Source organism: Panthera pardus, unplaced genomic scaffold, assembly GCF_024362965.1.
Source record: "Panthera pardus isolate Hobbes unplaced genomic scaffold, ASM2436296v1 HiC_scaffold_17, whole genome shotgun sequence".
NCBI classification, from domain to species: domain Eukaryota; kingdom Metazoa; phylum Chordata; class Mammalia; order Carnivora; family Felidae; genus Panthera; species Panthera pardus.
Window position 1 is genome coordinate 84431263 of NW_026526732.1, and position 10559 is coordinate 84441821.

The 10559-nt window shown below is 38.5% G+C and overlaps 1 long non-coding RNA gene across 1 annotated transcript in view; it reads right to left on the reverse strand.

The window, feature by feature from the left end:
* Window positions 1-9407, reverse strand: part of LOC109263303 (uncharacterized) — a 284420-nt gene extending 275013 nt beyond the window's left edge. Inside the window, exon 1 of the long non-coding RNA XR_002078146.2 lies at window positions 9220-9407. This is a non-coding gene — a long non-coding RNA (uncharacterized LOC109263303). The remainder of the gene's footprint in view (window positions 1-9219) is intronic.
* Between the last annotated feature and the right edge of the window lie 1152 nt (window positions 9408-10559).

The window sequence follows — 10559 nt, forward strand, 5'->3', positions numbered from 1 at the left end:
CACTCTGTAATCACAAAAGATATTTGTTGGAGTAATGAATGAGCAAATTTTTCAAACCTTGTTTTTGCAGTTTGAGCCAGATAATATAAACCTGCTTATAACTAGTTGAATATAGTTCTATTTAGGCCTTGAGGAGCTACAAAATAATGAAGTCACATAGTAACCTTGCTGTACTTCAATGAAGAAACAAATGGTAGCTCAGAAAGTCATTTTTAATCAAAATAATCAGACTCTGATTTGATATAGCACGTGATTGTCTAAGTTCAATACAGTATAGGAAGAGCAGTAAGGAACATCTTAGCATAGAATATTCTTTCTGTTGTGCAATAATATTTATTCTGAAGGGAAGAAGGACTTAATTCATTTATAAACAGAAGATATTTACAAATATTTCCATAATATATCTTCATTAATCACAGACTCTTCTTTCCAAAATATGAAAAGAATTTATTCATCTGTACTAAAGCAATATATATAATATATTCATCATTTTTTCTTAAAAAGTGACTTACTCCTCAAAGAAAATGCATTTAATTAGGTATATAATTCATTTTAAAGTGAAATCATATTTTAGAAAAAAGTCCATTTTAACCTAAAATAATAGTTTCAAAGCCATAAATATATTTAAATGATATTTTTTATTATTCTAAAGTGCTGACAGAAGTATTACCTTTGATAAAAGCAATATTCCTCATCATTTATTGTATATTTTGTGTTTGTAGTAGAAATAATCCAATTGCCCTAATTAGGACTGCTATAACAAATTACCATAGGCTAAGTGGCTTACAAACTTTAGAATTTATTTCTCACAGTTCTAGAGACCGGGAGTTCAAGACCAGGGTGCAGGGATGGTCAAGCTCTGGTGAGAGTGGTTTTCAGGTTGTAGATGCAGATTTGTCCTTCACACAGCTGAGCACAGCAAGTTCTCCCTTTACTCTTCATAAGGGCACTAGTCCATACATGAGGGCTCTGCCCTGAGACCTTATCTAATCCTAATCACCTCCCAAAAGTCACATCTCCTAATGCCATCATATTGCAGGGTGAGGTTTCAACACATGAATCTGGAGATACACAACTCTTCTTTTAGTCCATAACAACAACTATTGAGCCAAGAAACATACTTGAAACAATGAGTAACAATTAAGGTGGTGGTGGTAGTGAAGACAACGGTGGCATGGGGTTTCCTGGAATGAGTAATTAAGAAGGAAGATGAAATCTGGGACTTCACAGAGCAACTGGGGCTTTGTTGAGATCAGATGACATCCAGTAAAGTGGGAAGAGGAAGAAAGTCCCTACAGGCAGTGGAAGCACAGAAAGTCCAACGGAAGCAGTGCGGGAACACCAGGAGGACTAACGAGGCCAAGCAACCCACCTGAGGGCAAAAGTGTTGGGAGTAAAAAGAAGCTGGAAGCAAGCACCTGGGGCATTTGGGGTTCATCAGACAGGCATCTGCATTTTTTTTAAAGAGGAAGACATACATACGTCTTCGGTGTTTTGGAAAATTTCTTTCCCTGTGGTTCATAAGCAGATTGTAGATGGTAAAGACCTGGGGAAGAAAGTTGTTTTTCACAAGCATATTAGAAATGAAAAAGGAGAGGGCAAATGATGGAAACATCGTAAAGGATGTTTCTTAATAACTTAAGTAAGACTTAATAACTAAGCTAGGAGGAGGAGTCCAGAATGCCCAAATACCTACATTTCTACAACAGGCCATTGACTGATGCTCTCATTTCCACCCTTTCCAGCTGATTCTTACTAATCAAAACCCCCGCCCAGGCTCCCCATTACCCTCATGCCGAAGCACGAATCCCTGGCATGACCCTGAGTGATCCGTTCCATGTTTATCTCTGCAGCCTCATCTCTCCCACCTCCCTTCCCACCTCAGAGAACTCCAGCCACATCTAGGTTCCCATACATGCAGTTTCCCCTGCCTGGAATTTCTGGAACTCATTCTTCCTTCCTGACCCAGCACCATTATCCCTCTGTGTCTCTCTCACACATGAACACACACCCCACTTCATTTGGCTAACTCCCCCTAATCCTTGCTTTCTTAGTTTGAATGTCACTTCCTTATATAAACCTCCCTCTTACCAAACTAGGTAAGGTTGCCTGGTTATTTGATTCCACAACGTTCTGAATTTCTGCAAACTACCCATAACATTCATAATCACTTGTGCAATATCTGCCTCTCCACTAGACTCTAAGTTCCATGGGGGCAGAGATTTTGTCTGATTGACACTTCTACGCTTATATTCACAATACCCAATCCAGTGTCTTGAAATACAATTTGCATACCAAAAATGTTTATTATATAAATCAACGAGACCCTAAAATATTGAGTATTGTTGATTTAAATGAAGTTCTGACCACAACACTTCACCCAAAATTTAGATCTTGAGAGAAAAAGCCACCATACAAAAAACAAATAAATTGGGGCACCTGGGTGGCTCAATCAGTTGAGCAGTTGAGCATTCGACTCTTGATCTTGACTCACGTCATGATCTCACAGTTCGTTGGATCGAGCCCTGAGTCTGGCTTGGCACAACTAAGTGCAGAGCCTACTTGGGATTGTCTCTCTCCCTCTCTCTCTGCCTCTCCCCGACTCATATGCACACTCTTTCTTTCTCTCAAAATAAATAAACTTAAAAAAAAAACACACATTACTTTAAAAATATGCAAACAAATAACTCCCAGCAATTCTATACTGGTTTCTACCAGTATATAATTATCTCCTTCCTTCAGCTTCATCTACCCAGTATTTGATTGCCTTTGATTTATAATATTCATGAGTATTTTCCACTTATTACCACCTAAAGCCAAAGAAAATTACAGTTGCAAATCTATCCTCTATGTTATCTCCCCTAATTACCTACATATCAGATTATTTTGAACTATAAGAGATATAAAGTTGTAAAAGTTAAGTATTCTGCATTTTCAATATGCCAAAGGTTATGTATAAGACATATTTTCTTCTTCCTATCCTGAGAGGATTTTTCTCATCTGCTATAATTCAACTTTAGATGCTATTCAAAGAACCACAAGAATGATTCAGCATCTAAATGGCACCCTGAAGTGGCCTCCGTCCTAATGTGGCAACATGCCCAATTTTTTATTTCCATTATCATGGAATTTCCTCTTTTTTATGAGGCATGTCCAGCTGGGGAAATTGGCAAAGGAAACAAAAAAATGCCCTTTCTCTTTGAATTCATTAAACCGGGCTCCAAACACACTAGGAGAATACTGATTGGAGTGTAAGCTGCTAGAAGACAGAGTGCTTTGTGCATGGTAGAAATTCAGTGAACTTCTTAACTTCAAAAATCTTATTAAATTGCCAACTTCAGAAAGCAATTCTCTGACTTAATGGAACACTCTCATATTCTGAACCCACCTAATTAATAAGAATTTGCAAGACTTTAACTCTCAAAAAAGAGAGAGGGAGATTATCAAAAAGCAATTCAAAGATTAAAAAGGAAAACTTGAAGATAGCAGCTGAGGAAACAGGATCTTTCCACCAAACTCTCTGAGGTTGAACTTGGAAAAGAGAATTATCATTACCATATTGGTACCACCATCATATAGTCGAGTTCTACTTCAGTTGTTTTACATGAATGGTTTGAGTTTTTCCTCCCTCAAGACTACCGTATCTGTACAAGCCAGGTGTGCTATAACCAATTCCTCTTCTTGAAGAAATGAGAATAAACTAAAACTGTTAGGTTATAGCAGAGTCTAAGAGTAAAGATTATGTAATACTAACAAAACCTGTTCTATTAAAAGTACAGCCAAGTTCTCTTTACCTGAAGTAGTCAAGAAACAGACATCTGGCTAATGAAGGATCCAGTTAAATCTTACATAGTAACCAGAGACTACAAGTGCCGATTTAGAAAATAATATAATATGCTATAACAAAAATTATATTTAGTATATCCTAATCTATACTTGGTCCAAATCCTCTCAGGATGTTTCCAGGCCCTGTGACCAACATTCGGAATGTCATTAGTCATTACTGTTTGCAAACCAGAAGCCTAAGAAGAGAGGAGTCAAGCTGCACCCACTCCAAAAGACATCTGGAGTGTTTTGTTATTGTTTAATCAGTCCCTGATCTTGATGGCAACTTACTTACTTATTTGTCTCTTTCTCACTTTTCAGATGACAGTGTAATGCCAATTTTGACTCCAAATTAAGTAGTCATGAAGTGAGGAAATTTTAATCCTGAGTCTGCCATTCCCTTTGTGAGCTGGAGCAGGTCAAATAAGCACTTTGTAAAATAAAGGGACTGTTAAAATAATTGATCAAGGCCCTTTCTACAATAAGAATCTAGGAGGGTAAGAACAGTCATTCTTAGAAAGTTCTGTTGAGAGAACATCATTAATGTAACAATGAAAAAAAAAGTTTGCCTATTTACACCTAGAAACTATAAAAGTCAATGAATGAACACAACTACCACTCTATTGAGGGAAGAGACATGAACTCTAGCAATGGAGTATTTACCTCTCCTGAAACTTCTCTTAGGAGGAAATCTGGTTGTAATATCTGATATATGAGAGTTAGGCTTTAAGATGGGCAAAGTCAAGGCTAAAGAAGGGCTTCAGAAAGAGTTCAGGATAGACTAGCACTATCTGATAGAAGTGGGAAGGATTAGCTAAGCCCCAGTGCTAGCTCCCTGGCTGTCTGGACTCAGGACTGACCCATCTTTCTGCCTCCATTCTTTTTTTTTTTTTTTTTTGCTTCCAGTTCAGAACTTCTTAATTACCAACTGCATCCTGATATCTGACACTTAGATACCATTTACCAAGGCTGCAATATTCTCACCCAAGCTCTTCTGGCTCCTTGACCTTCTAACTTATATTTCTGCCACTCCAACCATTTTCCACTTTCTTTTCCCAGAAGGCTTGACAGTTTTTACCAACCACCCTCTGCCACTAGGCTCCAGAGACAGGAAAGAAGCTAGGTGTGGAACATATTTTGAGCCAGTGTTTTAAACACTCTAAGTTAATTCATTCTTTCAACAAGCAATTATTAAGAGCCTACTGTGTGCCAGGCACTACAAATGAACAAGGAAATAGTAGGTAGGAACAGGAGCTAAGGTGAAATGACACACAGTGATATTATAGGAATGTTAAAGACTACTTTAGGTTGATTGGTCAGGAAAAGTCTCACTGAGGAGGAGATATTTAAGCTAAGTCCTGAATGAGAGGAAGGAGGCAGCCATATAGAGAAATGGGAGTAAGGAGACAGACATTAATGGCAAAGGGAACTGCGTGGCAAAGGCATTCTGACAGAAATGATCTTGGTGAATTGAGGAACAGAAAGAATGATGTGGCCAAAACACAGGGAGAGAGCTGAAGTGAAGACAAGATGAAACTGGAAAGTTATGTTGAGGCAAAGAAGGGAAGTCATCGTAGGCTGAAGTTAAGGAGGTTGGGTTTTACTCTGAGGGCAGTCATGTGACATGATATGATCTACTTTTTTTTATTTCAAGTTTTATTTAAATTCTAGGTAGTTAACATATATGGTAAAATTGATTTCAGATGTAGAATTTAGTGATTTTGATATGGTCTACATTTTAAAAGATTTTGATATGGTCTACATTTAAAAGATGGTTCCACAACAGTAGAATCCAGGAGGTCCATTACAAGCCCATGGCAATGATCCAGGTAAAATGTATTGGTAGTCTAGTCTAGGACAGTAACCATGGAGATAGAAAAAAAGTGCGTATCATTTGGAGGTAGAGGTTGCAAGACTAGACGATTGATTAGATATGGACAATAAGGGAAAGAGGAACCAAAGATGACCATAGGTTTTGGCAACTGAGTACACAGTCATGCCACTTACTAGGATGGGTAAATCTGTGATAAGTAGTGGTATTCTGGTAAATGTTTAACAATCAGCTCTCAGGAGGAAAAATCCCTGATTTGTATTCAATTTCAGAATGTAAATACACCCACCATTGCCTAAGTCACTCTACAGGTATGACATAAGTAAGAGATGGTCCCAACTCTAGGCTTTCAGTACCTGGGAGATGGTGGTGTTAGCATATCATTGTTGTTAACAAGTTTTGAAGAGGTAAATAAAATCAAGAATTCTGCTGTAGTCTGGACTAAAGCTAAAAACCCTATTAAATACCCAGGAGTCAAGAAATTGATTGTACTTCTATATGAGAATTAAGTTGCATAGGGGCACTTGTATCCCAATGTTTATAGCAGCACTCTCAACAACAGCCAAATTATGGGAAGAGCCTAAATGTCCATCAACTGATGAATGGATAAAGAAATTGTGGTTTATATACACAATGGAGTACTACGTGGCAGTGAGAAAGAATGAAATATGGCCCTTTGTAGCAACGTGGATGGAACTGGAGAGTGTTATGCTAAGTAAAATAAGCCATACAGAGAAAGACAGATACCATATGTTTTCACTCTTATGTGGATCCTGAGAAACTTAACAGAAACCCATGGGGGACGGGAAGGAAAAAAAAAAGAGGTTAGAGTGGGAGAGAGCCAAAGCATAAGAGACTCTTAAAAACTAAGAACAAGCTGAGGGTTGATGGGGGTGGGAGGGAGGGGAGGGAGGGTGATGGGTATTGAGGAGGGCCCCTTTTGGGATGAGCACTGGGTGTTGTATGGAAACCAATTTGACAATAAATTTCATATATAAAAAAAAGAGAATTAAGTTGCATTTTTTGCAATCAAGGTGCCTAGACTGCAGTATCTTAATTCTCTATAAAAATTTCTTCAATGATTTTTCTTTCTTCTCTCTCCTCTTTTTCTTCTGTATATGTGTTCATTTCTGTGTGTGTACCTCTCCATGTATGTGCACAAGTGCACATGTGTATAATAGTTTTCTACTGTTGCTATTACTAATTACCAAAAATGTAGTGGCTTAGTAAAAATTTACTACCTTTCAGTTGGATAGGTCAGAAGACTGGCAGGGCTCTTATCAAGGTGTTACAGCAGGGCTACATTCCTTTCTGGAAGCTCTAAGGGAGAATCCATTCCCTTGCCTTTTCTAGTTTCAGAGACATCCTACATCCCTTGGCTCATGGTCCTCTTCCTCCATCTTCAAAGCCACAATAGTGGATTGAGACTTTCTGATACTGCACTACTCCGACCTCCTCTTCTACTGCTCTCTTCCACTTTTAAGTACCCTTGTGATTACACTGAGCCAACCCAGATAGTCCAAGATAATCTCCCTATTCTAAAGTCAGATATTAGCAACCTTATTTCCATCTGCAGCTTAATTCCTCTAATCTAACATATTCACAAATTCTAGGAAATAGGATGTGGACATCTTTGGGTAGCCATTAGTCTACCTACTACAATATGTATGTATGTATATATGTATGTATGTATGTATGTACGTATACACACACAAGAACTACTATGTATGTTCATGTTTGCATATCTGTACATATATGTCTACATACATATATAAAAACAAATGTGTATCCATATCTGCATATATTTCTATAACATACAAACTTACACATTTCTTCTACTAGAATTTTTGTCCGGGAAGGATTCTCTTCTACAGAAACAACTTGTATACTTCTTTTCTCAGTTCAGAAAGGCTGTAAAATCCATCATATTGCCCCTACCTTGTTTTCCAAGAAGCTCAAAGTTAAATTTAAATCTCAGATGCAATAATTTACTCACCCTAGATAATCACTATATCTATTTATCATCATTTACTTAACTTCAGATCTGAATTTGAAAGTCTTTTTTATAATTGCACTGTATTATATTCATTCCATATTGGAAACCACCTCACATGCATTTTTTGGAAATAGAGTAAGTTAAAAATTATAAACAATAACAGGAATAACGGAAACCCCAGGAAAGCGAAATGATAGCATTATGCATTCCTTAGTTCCATGTAGACCACAACATTAAAAAACAAATCATGGAAAGCTAAAACCATACAGTAATAAGACTCCAAGTCCCTGAAAAGGGAAAGAACGTTCAAACTAGCTTTCCATTTTCCATCAAACTCTGAAGCATTCCAAGAAAATCAAAATGTGATAATCCCAGTCAGATAGAGTATCCAAAAGAAAAAAGAAAGGAAACTTTCCAGGAAGAAATGGAGCCTGAGTGGCTGGATGCTCTCACTACATGGAAAGCTGTGAACTGCCCCAAGTCTTGCCACTCCCTAGACAGTCATCCATTCCTCATACTTCACCTGAGAGGCCCACAGGCATTTTAAAGGATTTTCGACGAGCCATTGAGCATGAAATACTTCACACACATGAAAAGCCCCAGGCCTCCTGAAGTAGGTCTCCCTTTTCCTCCCCTGCATGTGGGTGATCCTGTTCCTCTGTGGGGACCCAGGGACCTGGCATGCATCAAGGAAAGGCATATAGCCAGAAGGGTCAGGAAGGAGGCCACAAATGTGTATGGAGAGAAGCTCTGACTGCCACACTGCCCACCCAAGAGACCAGCTCACCTCCTTGCAAATGCCTCCTTTCAAACACAGGAGACAGAAGTGAATTCAAAATCTGGCACCAAAATCTACCAGCATGTGGGCAAGTCACTTAAGTTTCAGAAGCTGGTATCCTTGTCTCTAAATGTCCACCTCCCATATTCGCTGTGATGGTGAAATGTCACGGGGCGTGTAAAGTGCCTGGCATACTCTCTGACGTGGTTACTGCTCCATAAACGTTAGCTACAGTATCGATGAAAATAACAACAAAAATTAATAATGCCCCATCTCCTATGCCAAAAACCCAGTATATACTGGGGTAGTCCAACAGGATCTATTTGCATGCATTCTCAAAAACAAAGCTCTATAAAGAAATCTGGTTCACAGAAAACAAAACAGCAAACATTTAATCTGTAAACAGCCTGCAGCAAGAACGCCCATCATTTTTTGCATGGTGTACTCTGTACCTGTTATTGGACCAAGCAATTTTTATAAAGAACTTCACATAATCTTTAGAACTACTTAGACTTATTAGTTTTGAACCTGAAATTACTGATCTCAGTAAACTGAGGCCCAGAAGAGTTAAGTACTTACCTAAGACCACACAGCCAGTGAGGTGCATTTTGCTCCAGGAATGACTGTTTGAGGCTAGAGCTGATGGTATTGACTTTGTTGAGTTTATTACATCTCAAAGAGAAATGGAGAATCCTACCAAATTGCCAATCTTTTAAATGCTTGATTATATACTTGCCACAAGGTCTCTCCCCAGACTAGATCTCCCCTCACTGAATTCGTGTTCCTTACCTTGCATCTCAAATTATGAGCCAAGTGCCTGTTTGTTTTACAGCTTCTGCAAGATCTTCAGCAGAATGCTCTGGGACCCAGCTCCAAAGGGTCTTCCTCTGTAAATTCAGTTTTCTTGATTCCCTGAGGTCGGCTGTTGGCAGGCAGCCCAACGTCTGAATGATGAAGGCAGAGTCTTTTCAGTTCCTTTCTATGATGGCACCATTTTTCTCTGGCTCCTCCCTCCCTCCCTCCCAGAAAGCAACAACACTTTAACGTTGGCTAAGAACTTCAGATCAGCAATCAGGCAAACTTGGTTTCAAATCCTGGATCCAACATTTATTAAATGTGTGACTCTGAGGAAGTTATTATGTAACACCCACTTGTAGAATGTAGGTAATAACTATATTTATCATATTGATTTCTTGGAAATATTAGACAATTAAATAAAGATTAATGTATAGGCTTTAGCATAAGACCTGCACAAAGTTAGCATTGAATGTATGTAAGATATTATTATAACTCATCACGATTTTAATGTTCGATGTCTACTTTCCTCACAGACTGTAAGTGCCATACTTATTGTTGTGTCCCTAACCCCATCACAGTGAACACTTGTAGACTGAATGAAAGAATGCTGTGAATGAACCCTTTATCAGGCAGACCACTAGCTACACTCATACTCCCTCAACACTCCCCCAAGTGGTGAGCTAATGAATTCCCCTACTTGGGGATTCCTAACCTTTGCCTCAAATGGGATACTTGAGGGAGCTACAGAGAGATGTAGAAATATTTTTTAGGAAGCTTTCTACATAAAGTGCTGTATGAAACCTCTGCACTACGCTCTTTCAAAAACACTTAAAGATCAACGCTATTTATCTTGGCTTCTAGAGTCAGACTGCTGTTTCTTTGACAGTTATAGGACACAGACCCTGGGCCACATGGGACCCTGGTATATTCTGATTATGTAAGTATTTCCAAAGCCTTCCTTCCAAGGAGGCTTCCTTTCCAACGGGGTTTTAGTATCTGCTTCCCTAGCCTCTGCTGTGTTGTGGCCACTGAGTAACCACTCTAGTGAGAGAAAATAAGCCAGAAGAACAGAAAGAAGTGAAAAGAAGAGGAACAGCCAGTGTGGACTGAGTTTGGAAAGTGAATACTAGGAAGTTTTGAGAAAGGATTACAGGGGGCTGAAGTAGCTGCCAAACAGTAATGTTTGAGGTACTGTGAGATGGATGGAGAAAGTATTTTAAGATAGTTTTCTATGTGACAAATAAGATTCACCTTTAAAATCTCTTCACTTGACTTTAGTACACATTTAAATTGCTTTTCAAAAATTTTTGAGATATCTAAGTTGTGTTTCT